This window comes from Anser brachyrhynchus (genome assembly GCF_964034855.1).
Source record: "Anser brachyrhynchus genome assembly, chromosome: 9".
Classification (NCBI taxonomy): Eukaryota; Metazoa; Chordata; class Aves; order Anseriformes; family Anatidae; genus Anser; species Anser brachyrhynchus.
The window spans coordinates 11,545,246-11,553,899 of NC_137703.1; positions in this window are offsets into that span (position 1 = coordinate 11,545,246).

Genomic DNA, 8,654 nt, shown 5'->3' on the forward strand with positions numbered 1-8,654 from the left:
ATAGAGCCAAGAGCTTTCCCTCTCTCTCATCTGGTGTCTGCAGTCTGGTGTCTGCTCGGAGGGCAGGGCTCTGGGCTGTGGGTTCTGGGCACCCCGGTGGCGTCAACTCCAAAGACTGGTCCAGCTTGAGTCTGCTGCGTTTCCAGGCTCAGATATGGGATGTTTTCAGGACAGCCTGGTTGTGGGCCAGGTTCTAGCCAGAACCAGGAAAACAAATTTCTATTTTATTTTTTTTCTTTGCGTGTGTCTGAATAAGAGAGAAACATGACAAAGAAAAGCTGTAGGTTTTGGGCCATCCGGCATCCCTCAAGTGGTGTGGATTCAAGGGTTTAGCTCACCCTCAACTCAAACAGATTTGTTTTGTAGTTGCATCTGAAAAAAAAAAATCTATCTTAGTACTTGCTTAGAAGTTTTGGGGTTAGTTTTGGTTACTTTTTTAGAGGTGGATTGGTTTGTTATTTTTTTGTTTTGTTTTGTTTTGAAAATGGCATCATTTTTTTTTTCCTTCCCGTATTTGCTTGGATCAGAAGGTTCACTGAGATGCCAAACTATGGCTGGCTACAGCTTCAGTACATCTTGTAACAATGCAGGCCATGACATGCCAAAGTGATGGAGCGTGGTATGTACAGTCCAGGAAAGATGTGACAGATTAACACTGCTGATAATGTTTGCCACTCCGGATCTTCTACTAAAATCCCCTTCTTCCAGGTAGTTTAACTCTTGAGACACTGATATTGTGATTACCTACAGAAAACAGCTGCCCACAGTCAACCAGACAGTGGACTAGTATTTTCGATAAACATCATAGTGATGTTTCTTCATTGTAGAGCTGGGCAACAGTAGAAATACGAGTTACTCTATCCTAGCAAGGGAACCATAATTTCTGCTTAATTTCTATGTAATTTCAGGCACTGCACTGACTGGGATCAGCAACCTGTTCCCTGCGTCCACGTGGGGTACGAGGCAGTTCCCACCATGGCATGTTCCTCTGCTGCATAAGGTGTGATGGCTGCAAAATACATCCTACTCCTCTTGGTCAGAAAGGTGATGCTAGGAGAGGGGGCATATGAGTATGAGGAAGGAAAACAATGTGGGAAAACCTTACTTTTCTTCTTTGTCCTATTTGTCTTCTCTCTCTCCTTCTATCTAGAAAGGACTAAGTGGTGTGCAATGCCTACAGTGCTGGTCTGGAGGACGCGTGTGCTTCCTCCTGCCCACTTGTGCAGTAACTGGGCTCTCTTGGTGAAGGTCCATTCCCTTTTTTACAATAGGAGGTACAAACAGTTTCTAAAATTTGTAGAGTTTACAGCTCTCCCTTCATTGAACTACCTAGTGGGAGGAAGGAAAGAAAAGTCGTGCAGTGAATTGAATTACTGAATTGAAATGAAAAATCTCCAGGCTCTGGGATGCCCCTAGTCACTGGGGTTAGAAGGGCAGTGATTTTCCACCCAGCATTGGACACGCTCAGGGCAAGCTCCAGGATGAATTGTTAATCTGCGATAGGAGCTCTGTTGTCTGGGTTTTAAATGATTTATCAGGAACACATTCCACAACAACTACATCCAGAAATTCTGGTCTCATTAAAGTCATAAGTGGAACTCGGTGAATTTTGCTTGGCAGGAAGCAGGGATGGAAAAGAAAGGGCAGGTCAGTAGAAGCAGACTCAATTCTCAAATAGTTGTATTTTTCCAGAAAAGAGAGGAGAGAGGGGAACTTCTGGTAGTTAGTCATTTTTCCCTACCTCTTCGACAGAGACAGAGGTATAGGGATGCTACAGCCCTGATTATTACTTGCAAGCATTTTTTAATGTATATATTTAATATTATCATGAAGCAGAATCTCCATATCAGGTTCTAGCCCTTCCCATTGAACTTCTAGATTTTCTAACTGTGCCCATTTCTACTGTATTGATTGCTACATATAGTCCATCCATCCTTGCGTCTATGCTGGAGAGCAAAGTTACTCAAAGCTGTGTTACTGCACAGATTTACTGCACCTTATGTGTTCTGCAGTACCCAGCCACATGCATGCCCTCAGCCAGGAGCCCACAAAGGGCAGCCTGTGCCATGTTCAGCAAGGGCTTCGCTGCCTCCCCTGGTCCTGGGACAACAGCCTGCAAATGGGAAGTTACCTTGAGGTAAGTGGTGTGCTCTGAAATTACACCCTAGCTTACCTTGCGGTAACTTGCTCGTGTAGTCATGGCCTTAAGGTTTTTCTTTAGTATCCATGGCCACAACATCTAAGCATTTTATGGTAGAGCATACACTAAACATTAATTTCAAATTATTGAGACTATTTTCATGACTCAACAACTTTCTAATGACTGTGTACCTTATTAAAGTCTTACAGCCCTTTAATAACGAAGTTTTCCCTCATCCCTTGGCATTTAAACACTCCGTATAACTGAAATGAAATGCATAGCTGAAGTGTTTTTTTAGGACACTTGATTTAAAGTGAGCCCAAAGCGGCAAAGGACTCTTTGAAAATCTCCAGAGTGGACACTCCCAGAGCAGTCTGTATACAGTTTGAATTAATTATTCCCTTCATGGAAATTGTACAAGATGTCCCCCAGGCTCTTTTTGACTGCCTTGCTGCCCTTTTGTGATAATCCCTTGCTATCCTCTGGGCTCTCTGTGGACCTAAAGTTAACATATAAAGCTATTTTTATCTAGGAGCAAGGGTGTGAATAAATTCAGAGAATGTCTCTCAACATGACTTTGTGTTTGTAAGCCCTCCTTTAACTTGATTAGAAATGCTCAAACTTTCTTGCAAGCTGCCTTCGAGCATCCTCTGGTGAAATAGCTGCAGTTAAGAAGGATTTCTTCTCCCGTGGGTCACACGGGGCAGCAGTCAGCCACTTGGGAAGCAGAGCCCCTGGTCTCTGTTCCTCACTGCCACATGAAATGACCTTGGACAAGTCTCCTTGCCACTCTTGGATGATGTAGGTGTGATGCAGGTGTTCATCCTGTTACTCCATCCTGCACTCCAGAGCTGCACCATTTGCTTTTGTGGGCAGGGCTCAGCTGGGGTTTCAATAACACCTTAGGGAGATGGGTTCCTAGCACTCCATTGATTTTAAATAGGGTCACAGGTGCCTCTAGGGTTCTTGAAAAATCCAGCCTTTAATCTTTTAGGGAAAGGATGAAATGTGCCAGGAGAAAAGAAGGATTTTGTTCATATCATTAGTTCTGATGAGTCCTTTTTCCAAAATGGTAAAGGCAATTCAGTGAAGCATTGCAAAGATCCCCTAGAAGAAGCCACAACCTCTTATCTGTAATGACCATCAGCAGAGAGCACACAGCACAACTGCTTTGTACCAGAAGATGATCTCAGGTGGCCAGTGGCTAGCAGCAGGTTACCTGCCCTGCACGAGCCTTGCTGAGCGGCTCCTGCCAGCAGAGCCACTTCCGGAAATTAAAAGATCTGCAACTCTGGTTGCACCACGGTATAAATGCATAAATGTCAGTTGGGAAAGAGCTTCTGCTAGGCTTTAAACAAACAGAACTTACCAAGCTTGGTCCCCACCACGGCAGGGCTGCTGTTTGGGGTCAGCTGTACAGGTGTACTTAGGCAATGCCAGCTGTGCTGCAGACCACACTGCCAGCTTTGCTGGCTCAGGTGAGTCTGGTCTCAATCCTGCCTCGTACCCGCCTGGTCCAAGGATTACATAGTGGTACTACAAAGCCCTGCTATAAGCTAGACTGGGATAAAGGCTGGCTGAGAGCCAATGTCAGCTTGCTTTTGAGAGGGACCAAACACCTACGAGCTCTGCAGAGCACCGGATGCCCATAGCGCTGGCCGAGACCCTACGTGTGTTCGATGGGCTCTGCTGTGACAGAGAAATGATGGTCTGGGATGTTCTGGAGCTGTGATCGGTCAGCTTGGGTCACAGGTAATGTGACCAGCATTCTTTCAGACCGTTGTCCTTCTTATTTCAATGTAAACACTTCCCACCTGTCCCAAATATGCGTGCCATTCTCCAAGACTTTCCAGCATTGCTTACATTTGCAGAACTTTATTCCCCGCTCCCGCTCCCTGTGCCGCATCTGTTCCCATCACAGCTGTGGCCACCCTGTTCTGTCTGGCTGACACCCCCGGCCCCCCCTTCCCCTCTGAACCACCTCCCCCTCCAAGATCAAAATACTCTGTTTTTATTTATTTACCCTGCAGCTGTCAGTGTTGTGTCTGGGTCAGTGCACTGCAACATGGAGGGACACGCGATACGTGGAAAATCCTTAAAACTGCCAGTCCTGATAGTAACCAACATACACACCAACAACAAATAGATCTCTTGGCCCTTTGCTCCTTTGAAAACAACAGGTCTGGGCAATGGAAGAAATAACATTGTTGGAGGCTGGCACGGACATCCTGGCCTGAGCCGGCACCGGGTTTGCGTGTGGTCGGAGAGAAGAGGCAGGAATGAAGGTAGGGACTACCCCAGGGCTGCCCCATCAGTGGCTTTTCAGGCTGTGCAGAAATGCACAAGGCAGAAATGTGTCTGTGAGGCACCAGACAAGAGCCTTGCTGCCTCACAGACCTTCACACCCATCTTTAAGATGAAGGGGAACACTGTAAGGGTCAGAGATGCTGTTGAGGAGCAGAAAGCATCAGTATACAGATGGCAGCTTCAGTGGAGGTTAGCCCTCAGCCCAGCTGAGCCACAGCATCCTAGAAGGATGGGCTGGTGCATGGGCTCACAAATGGACCCAGGGACAGACTTAGTGTTTAGGGCTACTGTGTGTCAGCAGCAATCATTTTTTGCGTTGCGCTAGACCCTATTTTTTTAGGCAAGCACTTCTTATCCTTTGCCCCTCGAAAATGCAAATGCCTTCTGAAAAACAGCTGTAGTCTGCCCCCTGTGAATATGGTTAAAGACACTTGCCCGTGTAACAGCTACAACACCAAACCAGGGCTGTGGTTTCCTGAAAGCAAAGAGCTGGTGCAGCTGAAGGCAGTGCTCCCCTGCAAACCTGAAAGTTAGCTCCCAGCATCTGTGATTCAGGCTGAGGTAGGATGCATGCCACAGCAGCTGGGTGAGCAGCTGGAAACTAGGCCTTCTTTAGCTGCCAGCCACCATCCCAGGCAGTGCTCAGGGCCACGAGAACTGCTCTTCTGTGCCTTATGGGGTGTGAAAGAAGGGGGCATTGCTCTCCCCTCTTTTGTTTCAGGATGACACTAAGAAAGGCTGGCACAGAAAAAGGGATTTTATTTCCTCTTTCTCCTTCCCTAAGAATAGTCAGTTTGTAGGCCTGTCAAAAAACAGGACACCAAGTAAGCTAAAAGTCAAGGAAGGAGCTGGTAGCAGCATTAAGAGTAGGTCACAAGTGCTCTTGGTCAGCCTCGTCTCTGCTTAGCTTTACCTGCCTTTTCACTGCCACCATCCCAAGTGCTGCAAGGTAACTTGTGGCTATCTCAACAGGACCCTTGTTGGAGCCTCCTTCTCGGACCATTGGCACAATGTGCTCTTGGCATGCAGGTTCTTGGAAGAAAGTATAGAGATGCGCAGGGAGGCTGTGGTGGATGGCTCCAGGTGGCTGTTATTGAAGCTGCAGGTTGCCTAGAGCCTGCATCTGGTGCAGGAATAGGACTGGAAGCCTGAATTGAAGTCTGTTCAATAGGGATATGCCGGCTCCAAGCACCAAACCTGCATTGTGACAGTCAGTTGACTTGTCACACTGCTATAGCAGACAGGGGAGGGATGTGAAGGCACTGAGAGGGCTGCAGGAGGCACAGGGAGAACAGAGCTGGTGTCACACCCTTACTGCTCCACACTCCTCAGTCTCTGCTGCTAATTCAGCTCATTGAGAACCACAGCCCAGACCACGAGCTACAAATTGAACCTCCTTGCAGCTCTGCATTTTCCTTCCCAACCTGCAATTTCTGCAGGACTACTTGCACTTATGCCTTTTCCACCACCTACAGCCCCACATTTTTGGGCGGTGAGGAGCAAATCAGAGATGGGAGAGAGAAGATGACTTTTTCCAGCAATTTAACTCCTGTCCCACCTGGCATTGGATCCTTTACTGAAGGTATCTTTCAAGAAAGCAGTACCCTTCTCAGAGGGCACAGAAGGTTGGTCTACACTGATGTTTATCTATTACTGGTCTATGGTGTACCTAAGTGATGAAAACAGCTGCCAACAGGTTAAGCAGAAATAGATTGCCTGGAACTGCAAGTTTACATCCCAGCAGTAATATTTCCAGTCCTTCAGATGTAGCTAAACATGTAGCTAGCAGCTTGCTGGGGTGTTCAGAGATTGACGTTAATGACATGTTATGCAAAAGTATCTCTTCCGGGACAGAATCTTATTCCTCCTAGTGCAGCGCATGCAGTTATTGCTGTCTTCCACCCCAGAAGTGGCTGCATGTCTGATTCTGGCTACGTATGCAGCAGCTTGTGAAACACTCTAAGACTTTCCAGCATGCAAAGCATTAGAGAAATGTAAGACAGGATCTGAGCTATGACAAGCAGAGTGCATGGCATCATATTCCATCGTGCAGCAGGGGGAAATAGGGATGCAAAATATGTACTCGAGCTGAATAAGCCATTTGGACAAAATAAGGACTGAGGTGAACTTTAGTCTCTGAATTAAAACCAAAACTGGATCAAAAGCCTTCTCGCATTGGTGTGTCACGGTTACCTCATGAAATTACCCCACCTCCATTGCCACTAGCTGTATTCTAGTGTAGCATTTTAATTCATAGTTCCAGTTGCTGAAAAACACCCAAAGATTGGGGCTGAGCAAACACGAAATCTGGTAGCTCTATTGTGGCTGGGTGAGTCATTTCAATACTCTGTGTGTTGTAGAACCTCAGACCCCAATGATTACTTTTCATTTCTGTTTTGACCTCATGGGACTTTTTATTTTTTGGACCTGCTCTGAGAGAAAGCATTTCAGATGTGAGCATTTCCTTAGGTCTTTCTTGCTACTTCATGATTTGTGGTTAACGTGGTGCTGGAGAAACCCAGCAAAAATCCCTCTGGTTAGCCCAGTCTAACCTAATCTAGTCCAGCTGCAGCCCCTGTGCAACCAACTGCAACATCTAAAGCCTTTGCAGGCCGAGGACCACCTCACTGCATCCAGTCACCACCTCCACCTGAAGCAGAAGGAAGGGGGACCCCCAGTGATGGGTGGGCTGTGTATTTGGGCTCAGATTGCATCCGTGGAGCAGAGACCCTGATTGCAAGGCAGGGGAAGTGGCTAGCTCTGCTCTTAAATGGGATTTGCAGTAGTGTTAAACAGAGAATCTGAAATCTTTAGCTCTTGCTAGAGGAGTGTCCCCAGCCAGTGAAGAATCTGTGTTTCTCTTCCTGGTGAGAAAGGCCTGGTGGATGCAGCACTGGCCAGGTGGGAGGGCATGCAGAGGGTGATGGCTTCAATATACTCTATAGGGTGGATGTAATACCTTAAAACCACGCAGCAACACTGGCCTGTGCCAGGGTTTCAGCTTGCATGGACTGGAGTTAGCATCAGACCAGGCAGCATAGGTAGCACGGGATGTGCAGGCAGGACAGCTGGCTTCCCGCATAGCAGTAACTCAAGAGTTCACCCAGCTTCTCAGGGAGGATTTGCAGAGCTCTCTGTTATGTGGCTGTGTGGCTAGACAGTTCAAAGCTGTTTTGGCTACCCGTGCATCAGCTGTGCTCGATGCCTACAGTCGCTTGGGGATGTTTGTTTGATTGTCAAAACATTTTGGTGTCAAGGGCCTCTCCACACCCTCTGGCATGATGTGATCCTTGATTAATAGGCTGAGCTTGACTGTTTGGGAGCCCATCCCAGCGCTGCATGGAGAAAGAGTGAAATAGCAGTATGTCAAAATGATAGCTGGTGTGACGGTACCTGCTGAGGTGAGAAGGCTGCTGGATAGGCAAGGTGTGAAGTAATGAGCAAGGACCTGAGCTCATTATCTGCTGAGGCAAGGGGCTGACTGAGCTGAAGACAGCAAAGGCCAGAAGGGCCTGTCCTACCAGGGCCTAGTGGTCTTGTGATCTTGAAAACCAGAGTGATCGGTTCTTGGTTTTGTTTGTTTTCTCTGCTTTAGTTCTTTCAGAGTCTGGTTCTGGGGTTGCCCAGAAGCTAGGCCGCAGGTTCAGGTCCCCAGTGCTCACTGAGCCAAGTTCAGCCGTTGCCACACCGGGGTAGGGCACAGTTCAGCTCCTCGTGTGCACCCCAGAGGAGGAGCTCGTGGTGGAGCAAAGCCTGCTTCCTCTCCCCATTCCTTTGGGGAATGGCCGTGCCGTGCACAGGCCGCAGCCCACCCAAGTGACAAGTGGCAAAAGCAGGCAGGTCTCTGGCGCTGGTACTCTGCCACCTCAGGGGCTGGTGCTGCAAAGGAGCACGGACATGGGCAGCAGCTGCCAGCTTTCGAGGGTGCCTGGCTCTGTAATTCACCTGGCGATCTCCCTGCCAGTCCCTGCTCCACGTTCCTCAGGGTATCGCAGCAGTCAGCAGCCCCGGCGATTGGCAGCGGCAGCATGGTGACTCACCAGGCCTGGCCCTCCCTGCACTAAATCCTGCTATCGAGCTGGTGATCTGCTGGTAATTTTGCTCCAGCTGAATGCTGTAGACCTGCTCTCACGCATCCTGCTCTCCCTGTAGGCAGAAAGCTTCCCCCCAAATTACCCCACCCTTACTCGGTGTACCCACAGCCTCT